General features: G+C 39.6%; 1 long non-coding RNA gene across 3 annotated transcripts in view; it reads right to left on the bottom strand.

Moving 5' to 3' along the window:
- Positions 1–944: 944 nt before the first annotated feature.
- LOC148371553 (uncharacterized) overlaps positions 945–9,814 on the bottom strand; it is a 29,555-nt gene continuing 20,685 nt past the window's right edge. The window contains exons 3-5 of one of the 3 annotated variants that reach the window (XR_015849639.1): positions 3,908–4,171; positions 2,897–2,957; positions 2,053–2,270 (exon numbers count right to left, since the gene is read on the bottom strand). This is a non-coding gene — a long non-coding RNA (uncharacterized LOC148371553). Of the gene's footprint in view, positions 1,087–2,052; positions 2,271–2,896; positions 2,958–3,907; positions 4,172–9,814 lie in introns of those variants that run through there. The other 2 variants (XR_015849637.1, XR_015849638.1) reach the window with 2 other exon arrangements.

The following is a 9,814-nucleotide window of genomic DNA, read 5'->3' as shown; positions in this document are numbered from 1 at the left end:
TCTGCTGTTCCGATGTCACACCCTCTTCTCTCCACTAAAGTATATAGGTGATTTTCTAGGATATTTAATTGCTATCTGGCATGATGTTTAGTGGTTGACTGAGGCTATTTTACCCTATGATTACAACCTGGTACTAACATAGTAATAATGTTGTAACAACATAGTGATAACATATTATTTTAGATACGCATTTAAAAGTGATAGCTTTTTGGTTTTATGAGTAAAAAGATAATGTTACTTTTCAGCTTTAAAAAGCTTGCTAAAGGTTATATCAGGCCTAAAAAAAAATCCAGCCAGAACCAACCCGGCCTGAGGTTATAAAAACCCCGGAGCCCCATTGAACTTGATTTGAGGAACTCAGCTTGATAATAACCCGTATTTCCACATTTCATTTGTGAGGAAGAGAGGGGATTTTGGCCGTCTCTGTCAACGAAAAGCCTGGGCCCAAGGCACGCGGCGTAAACGTTACCCTGTCATGATTACCGATGTGAATCACCTGTGCCCGCTCCTTTGGCGCCAACTGCCTCGGACTTTGATTGGCTCCCTGTCCCTATTCAAACCCACTCCTATCTGTCTCCATTTGTCGGTCCGTCTGCGAATCTCTGTTTTTACACGGCAAGGCCTTTTTTGACCCCGACTCACGCCTGTTCCGTTTTTTGCTCCTGTTTGTTTCCCGGTACGACCTGTTTTGATCTTGACCACGTCTGCTCCCCCGTCCCGGCTTACAATAAGTTTTTGATTCCGACCACGTCCTGCTCTCCCAGTCCCGGCTTACGACCAGTTCTCCGCCCCTGACACCGCCATCGCTTGCTACAGAAGTGACACTTCTGTGTTCGGATCACAAGCAGACTACGAGAGCGAACACCCGATCGTGGGTGCACCCCTTCCTCGTTCCTTCAATAAAACTTGTGGAAAACGTTACGCGAGTGGGTCCTGTTTCCGTTCTGGTCCTGAAATCTCCGACAACAGTCTGCCGAGGTAGTGACAACTTAAAATTGGTTTCTGACCATGAGCCGCTTGTCAGAAACGGGAAAAATTACTCTTCCAAGCCTGTCAGAGTAGTGTGCATGCTGGGCAACTCCTCCACTGAGAAAAATAAACAGAACACATGACAAAGGATGATTTAAAACAAAACAAAAAACAGGGAAAGAGATAAGCCTGGCTCTGTCTGGTCCGACTTCATAGTTGACATTTTATGTCAAAATTCAGGTTGGGTTCGGGCCAAGATTTGACCTCGAAAGGTAGCTGATGTTATGCGACTGAAAACAAGTGCTACAAAGTACTGTGACACGAAGTGACCAAAAAGCACCATATTTCTTTTCATTTTTTTGCTCGAACTTTCATCAAATTTTTGTAGGTGAACTTAAAAGAAAGATGGCAGACAAGCATGTAAGCTCCCTCTAGATAAGGCTCATGTTATCCAAAATAAATGAAAAATTCTTAACCAATTACTATTAAAAACAAGCATAATAATAGTGTATAATAGTTTGTATCATGTATAAAAGTTTATATTTGCTTATTTAAGGTTCACAGATTCCTTAACTGCCTAGGTCGTATTATTCAAACAAATATAGTAATGAATGAAGTGTTTGATACCATTTGGAGGCGCTTAATCAAAAGGTCTTCTACGGACAGCGGGGTAAACAGTGGACCAGTTCTTGAAATAATTAACCGGTGCTGGGTCATTGTTATTTTGTAGTAAAATGATTTATTTTGCGGTTGATTAATTATATTTGACCCCACTTCCGATAAAATGGTAATAACATAACAACATAGTAATAAGTTGTTAAATAAATGCCCCCTTGTTGGGGTTTCATCCGTCTCATTCCTGTCCTGCATTTGGGCCTGTCCGAGACACTTAGTGTTGGGGAAATGACATCTTGAAAAGCCAAGCATCACCTCGTAAAGCCTGTACTCGATTGGCGTGAGAGCAAGGTCAGAATGATGTAAGAGGAAAGAAAAATCAAAGCATAAGGGTGAGCAAAAAGCCATGCCATAGAAAAAGGGAATACAGCTTTGATATTAAATAAAATATATGTAAGGCAAGGAGAAGTGACAGCTTTGAGCGATGAACGAGTCCCGAAGTGGCTGGCGAGAAAGCCGAGGGCCACAATGGTTGTGTGTGCTGACAATTGCATCATGCTTCTGACTCACTGCTTTAGGTTGGGGCTTTCTCATGAAGGAAGGAAATTGGATGAAAAGCTCCCTAGATCCGTAGCAACAAAGGTGACATTTTTCTTTCCATTTATAGTTTGGTTTGCAACCTCTACCTGTGAAAACAACCAAACACCAGCTAGACCATCGAATTGACGGACGTTTTTTTTTTATCCTGCTTAAGTTTTGTTTATAAATAAATGAAAACAAATACTAGCAAAAATAGCACAATCTACTAAAAAGGTCTGTCAACCTTTTTCCATTGATGTTTTCCCCGATGAAACATTTTTGGAGCACTCTTAACTTGTGCTGTAGATAATTGCATCCTAAAATAAATACATAATAAACAAATAAATAAATAAACCTAAATGAGTGACTAGCTAAGTAAATGAATAAATGAATACCTATTAAATAGGTAAACGGGCAAGGAAGTAATTTAATCAGTAAAAGAGTAAGTAAGTACATTTGTAAGCAAATACTTGAGTAAATAGCTAAGCAGTTTGAGAAGTAAATATTCAAACCAATAAGTAAAACATACTGTATTTTCATGACTATATGGTGCAAAGTGTTACAAGGTGCAGTCTCTGTACCTGGTTCTTTTTATGTATTTAAAGCTACACAAGGCGCACTGCACAATAGGTCGCGGGGCTCTTCTTCTTGCATGAAATGTCTGCCCTCGCGCATACTAGGTGCAAATGCATATAAACATACACATAAAATAAATACGAAGGTGTTTTAATACCTTTTGCGAAAGGCATTTCATGCAGAAGGGCGGCGGCGTGGATTGAGACGCACACCACTGTCTAAAACACATACAAGCAGATTTCAAAATACAAGGGAAGCAAAATTGAATCACATTTTGGTTTGCTTAACTATTGATTAGAAAGTAAAACACAGATAATGCAACATTTTCAAAAAAGAGCGCGTGCAAAATCAATTATTTGATTTTACCAATAATCCATAATAAACCAAACCCTTGAAATCCTTGTTCTGTTTTCAACCAGAACCATTTTGCTAAATCTACATTAAAAGGTTCACTTTCAGAGTCATTTTCCGAAGGCTAAAACAGTCCTGGCAAACACGTTGGCCAAAGCGTCGACAATCCATTCTTTTCATTAAAGTCCGCTGGAAGTTTCTGGACCACTGTGGTCCTGGTGGAATAATTACACTTTAACATAAAAAAAAAGCGACGAGAGACGATAACAATAACTTTCAAATTGCCAAATGCGCTAAAGCGTTAGCATCCATGGGTACTTCCGCAAAAAGTGGACGTATTGTGTGTGATGTCTTCCGCTTGTGGGAAACTTGTGGCATTCACACGGGAGAAGGGATACATGTCACAAGGGATTGCATACAAGTCACATGTAGAGGGAAATGTAAACAATCTCACAAAAACATTGGATTTAACCAAAAACGTTGTAAGTCGTGACTTAGCCAAGGCTCGATTCATTGATCCCCACATCTTGGGGCTTGTGCCCAAACATAAAGGGCCACCGAACTGGTCTGCTTTACAACGCAAGATAGGGCAAAAATCAGACTTATGTGCTCATTATGGTCGTAAAAATACAGTAAGTAAACAAGAAGGTAAACTATTAAGTAAATCAATTATTAAGTATTTAGTAATATACAGTAAGTCAATGAGTAAGTGGGTGAGAAAGTTAAGTGGTAAATAGGTAAAATATAAGAAAATAAGTATGTAAATAAGAAAATTAGTATGTAAGTACGTAAGTAAGTTATTTATTTTATTTCACACCTCTTCCAGTCATTAGAAAAAAGTGACTGTAGCCTCCAACCAGGACAAGATGTCATCAGGTGGTGTTCAACTGTCACTGGATGTTTCCATCCTGGAACACAACGCCCTCAAGTTGGCGGGCAGGCAGTGATGGCCAGTCACTGCCCTTCTTCTCCTGGTCCCCAGCTAAACTTCTCCCTCCTATTCCTGAGCTCATTTCCCCCACTAGGGTAGTGTGAGAGGAGACTCTGTGGTTGAGGGGTCCTGCAGATGCGGAGATGTCTCCTGTGCAATACAGTGGAACCTCGGGTTTCAAACGCCTCCCAGTTCGAACAAATCGGTGTCCGACCAAAAATTGAGAAATTCTTGCTTCGCTGTTTGGTCAAAAAATCGGAGTTCGAACGCCGGTAATGCGTGAGTGCGTACGCTAGGGTGCGATGCTGAGCGGCGTACGGGTGTAGATCGTGTAGATAGCCCCCCACCCCTCGTGACCAACTGTTATCGCATGCGGACATGCTTTGTTCGTTTTGCTTTCGCTTTTAATATAGGTGTACGAAGTGTTTTGGCCCCTAATTATGCCTCCATAGAAAGTCAGTGCAAGCAGCAAAGTTGCTACAGGTGAAAAAAGAAAAGTAGTGCGTACAACTATTGCATTTGAGAAAGAAATAACAGCAAAATATGAAGGAGGTGTGCGAGTGTCTGGTCTTGCTAGGGAATACCCCACCGTCCACCTGCGCCTTCTGCTGACCACCACAAAGGTAAGAAATCCTATTCATAATTATTTTCTTTATCCGTTTTTTTTAGTTTTACACGTCCATGTTAGCGTAATCTTTCGTACGGAAGATTACGATAACGCGAACGTACGATTAGCCTGGGTTAGCTTTATGATTCGAGGTAAACATTCAGGGTGTTGGAACTGAGCCCAAAATTCAGGGTGTTGGAACTGAGCTCCCTTTCCAATGAACCGCTCACCACTTGTTGTGGAGACCCGGGTGCTAAATGACTTGTAAGCGACCTGTTTTCTTTTTTTTTTTACATGTTCATGTTAGCGTAATCTTTCGTACGGAAGATTTTGATAACGCGAACGTACGATTAGCCTGGGTTAGCTTTATGATTACGTTAAACAGTCAAGGTAAACATTCAGGGTGTTGGAACGGATTAAAACGATTTACATTATTTTTAATGGGAAAAATGATTTCGGGATCGAACAACTCGGTTTTCGAACAGGGTTCTGGAACGGATTATGGTCGAGAACCGAGGTTCCACTGTAAGTAAAACACAAAACATAGCTAAACAAGTAGGTAAACAAGTGAGTAAATAAGTATTTAAGTATACGTGTAAGTTAATAAGTAAATCCATAAAAAATAAGGACACAAATAAGTAAGAAAATAAGTATTAAGAAAAATAAGTAATTAAGTCAATGTATAAGTACTTGCACTAAGTAAATAAGTACGTAAATAGCTTTGTAAGTTAAAAAACAAAAGTAAACAAGAAAGTTAAGAAGCTATTAAGGATTAAGTAAAATAAGTAAGTTTGTAAGTGGGTAAGTTAATAAATACGTAAAATATAAGGATATGAATAACAAGTAGTACGTATGTAAGTAAACACATATATAAGTAAGTAAGAACATTTGTAAGTAGCTAAATAGCTAAGTGAGTTACGTAAAAATTTATGCCAATAAGAAAAAAAATAAGTAAACAAGAATGAAATAGGTAAACAAGTTATTACATATTATAGAATGAAATTAAGCAAGTAGGTAGGTACATAAGTTAATAGGTAAATCCATTAAAAAAAAAAAAAATGCTGGGCAAAACAAAAGAGAAAAAATCTGTGCATTTTGGTCACTTTGAGTATCTATAGTTTATTTTTCCTTGTGCTTTTTAGCACTCGTTTTTCAGTTGCACGACACGATATAGTGACATCTAGTAATCAAGTAATGTATCCTGTCCCTTTCCACTGGTGCAAGAGAGCTGCATTTAATTGTATTTTTGAAAAGCTCATGCACCTGTCTATATACTTGGAAACTGAGTAAGAAGTCCGAGTAAGAAGAAGGAAGCCGCTTATCAAGGATATGGAAGTAATGCTCAAATGCCTCTCCATAATTATGGCTGGCAAATATTAGCAATCCACTTGAATAAACGACAACCGATGGGGGAGTCACAAGGACGTCAGGAAAGGGACATGAGATGCCGATCAAGCACTTTTTCAATTTACCTTGAATTATTATAGAATTGAAGAGGGGCAAACAAATGGTGGGCACCATGTCAACCTATAGTTTACATGAATTATGTAATAGAATAATAAAATTGCATTGGGGTAAATAAGAAACTGAATCACAATATTCATATTTTCTGCGACAGTCCTGTATATACAGTAGATAAACATGATGTATAAAATAAACATACATAATGACGCTGATTTAGATTTTCCAATATGATTATTTGTCTTGTGTGATGATGAGATTTGATTTACGCTACTCAAAATACCTTGTTATAAAAATCCTTTTACATGACAAGAATAATGTGAAAAGTCTTTCGGTGGTAAAGGACCAAGATAAGCTCCCACTTTTTCCTGTTTGTCCTTTTGTTCTGTCAATTTTTAATCTAAGCTATATATACACATACTTTTGCGAATATGGGAGGTAAAAATGTTTTCGAACAAACAATTGTATTAAAGAGCCGAGTTTCTTCTTTTCAATAGTCTCGCATTTTGGAGCTCCACATACCTTTTTAGATCATCATGTCAAAAAAAAACGGATGGAAAAACCTTGTTTGGTTATTCTGAAGGGTGGCTACACACAATTAAGGTGTTTGGTTGTTGTTTTTTTTTACTGTTTTCGATATCCAAAAAGTCTTTAATCAAGAAACATACACTCTTGGATTTATGGACTTTTCTACTACTAATCATCTACTGAAGAAGCTTGAATAGAACACAAAACAGTAATAAGAAAATAAAACAAAGACAACTAGAAGTTGGTAACTTAAACAGGTCCCATTTGAAAAGACAACCACGTTGGCTTGAATACTACGTTATTGTATTTTCATATCATTTCCTCCCTTTACATCACACCAATACCAATACTTAGCAACAACGAGATGTTCGGCGACGGTCTGCTTCAATGAAGATGACGGCCCAGTCTTTATGTCCTTAGCTGTAGAGCGATGTGAAATACCAGTAGGCTTGAGAACCGGTTGGACCGAGGACTACAGTATACAGGGTTTTGAAGCCGAAGTTGACTGCTGGTGACTCGAGGCTTCTCTGAGGTTGCTGGCTTTGTCCCGCCAGTTTGGCCGCTAGTTTGATCAAACTTGGCTGCTGACTTGGCAAGGTTTTCTGGCTGCTTGTGTAGCTGAGACTTAATCAGGACGGGACATCGTTTTGTCCAGTTCTTCTTATTAGGATATACCCTCTTGCCAGCCAAATTCAGACTGCCCTGCAAGGTGAAACATGTACCAGCTCCAGTCTCCTGGGAGGGGCTGACCCCACTGTGGTTGTAGTTGTCTCGGCAAATATAGGCTAACGCCCCCCTCCTCAACCTCACATCCACCAGTATCAGTCAGATAACATGTCTATGTGATTGACTTAGAACACTGTATTGACTTCTTGTCTTGACATTATTTGATCATTTTCTAACATCTCATCTCATCTCATCAGCCGTACCGCTTATCCTCATTAGGGTCGCGGGGGGGGGGGGGCTGGAGCCCATCCCAGCCATCTCCGGGCAGTGGGCAGGGGACACCCTGAACTGGTTGCCAGCCAATCACAGGGCACACAGGGACAGACCACTCATTCGCTCATTCACACCTAGGGACAATTTGGACCGGCCAATTAACTTGAAATGCATGTTTTTGGAACGTGGGAGGAAACCGGAGTGCCCGGAGGAAACCCACGCAAGCACGGGGAGAACATACAAACTCCGCACAGGAAGTCTGGAGCTGGATTTGAACCCACGACAGGTTCCCATGACATGAACTCTGCCGCACAAGACACACGTTTTTATATTTTATATATATGCCTTTAGAATACCTGGTCAAGATGAAAAATAGTTGACAATATATGTACAACTGAGCGAGCAAAACTGAAAAACGTTTTTGTACATAATTAAAACTGTTCATATTTCCAGTTTATGTTGTCTTACATTGTGTTCATCAGATATTGAAAATTTGGGTTATCCTGAAAAAAAAATAAACAATGAAATAAAAAATAGGGCCAAAAGTAATCACCCATAACATGAATTCTGACTCCATCATGGCCAAAATAACAAAACAAAAACAAAAATCAGAGTGGCCTGTATAATACCTGTTCAATAAAGGGCTTTAATCAGTGAAGTCACTGCCCCCGATTGAGTGCACTGACAAGTTTTTTTTGGCTTTATGCTGGTCGACTGAAGACTGCAAATCGTAAAGGAAGTGCATCAACGAAAAGGAAATAACCTGACTGGTCCCAGTAGTATGGGTGAGCCCAAGACACAAATGTCACTTTAATGATGAGAGGACGCCACAATCAAGCTCACATCCTGTTTTCATGGTTGGTTTTATGTGAAATACAAAAGCATGGGACCACTGGAGTCTGGGGTGCCACATGTGAGTGACTGAATAGTAGCCAAGAAAGATGGTAGATCTGTGAAGGGGATTTTTGTAATTTTTTGATTAAAGATCTTTACCTCAATATGACTCTAATAATATAACTTTGATGGTGTTGAAAGTGACTTGTGGCCCAAAATAGTCCTATGATTACGTTTGCCATCCCTGGATCAACATGTTTCCACTACTGTATATAAGATTATACTTTCCCACCGGTCCTTCATCTTTCACTGAGATTTTTTATGTGGAGACAGCAGCTGACAGTCTCTAAAAGAAATAGAAAGGGTACGAAGGTATTGTATGTTTCTTTCATTTCATCGATCAAACACACCAGCAGATCCTGTTACTATTTTGAAATGTATGTGCACAGTTACCTATATATTGTGGTCATTTTGTACAGCACCAAAAGCCAGGAATGAGCGGGGAGATTATTAATAATAGGGTACTTTTACATGCAAGTATTTCATTTATGTTAAGCCATGTAAACGTGAGGAGAAATTGTATTATGGTCAAGTCAAGTCATGTTTATTTGTGACGCCCTTTATCACAAGGAGTCTCAAAGGGGTCCACACACCACAGATTATTGCAAACAACAGACTGTTATTAGACCATCCCTTGATCTAAAACCTACATGAGGGCAAGGGAAAACTCAAAAACCTCAACATGAGGAAACTGAAGAAACCTTGAAGGGACCGCACATGAGGTAATCTCCCTTCCAGGATGACCAGGCTGCAATGGCTGTTGCAATAACATAATAAAAAGATATCGTCAACATAAAATATAGGTTATTTATATGCTTTAGAATAGAAGTGTGTTTTAAGCTTGGATTTAAACAGTTCCACTGAGGTTGCAGATCGAATCTCATGGGGGGAAGGAAGAGCATTCCAAAGCACCGGGGCCCGAATGGAGAACGCCCTCGAACCTTGGCTCTTGGGGGTCACTAGTATAACAGCATTTTCAGAGCGAAGGCTCCGGACCAGAACATAGGGGGGAAATTAAATCTGAAAGATATGAGAGAACAAGTCCATGCATGATTTTTTTTTACTACCAACAGCAAATTAAAATCACATCTTAAGCTAACAGGGAGCCAATGCAGGTTAGCTAAAATCAGGGTAATGTGATCAAACGTTTCTTGTCTTAGTTAAAAGCCTCGCTGCAGCATTTTGTACCAGCTGAAGGCTCTTGATTTTGGACTTTGGGAGACCGGAGAGCAGTGCATTACAGTAATCCAGACGGTAGGTAACAAACGCATGAATTAAAATCTCTGCATCCGACTGAGACAGCATGGGGCGAATTTTAGCAATGTTACGGAGATTCAAGTGATATTCTTAACGTGTGTTTGGAA

This window comes from Urocampus carinirostris, chromosome 2 (assembly GCF_059441175.1).
Source record: "Urocampus carinirostris isolate Australia breed hairy pipefish chromosome 2, RoL_Ucar_1.0, whole genome shotgun sequence".
Taxonomy (NCBI): domain Eukaryota; kingdom Metazoa; phylum Chordata; class Actinopteri; order Syngnathiformes; family Syngnathidae; genus Urocampus; species Urocampus carinirostris.
The sequence above is the reverse complement of the archived record's forward strand: the minus strand, read 5'-3'. Positions and strand labels throughout refer to the sequence as shown.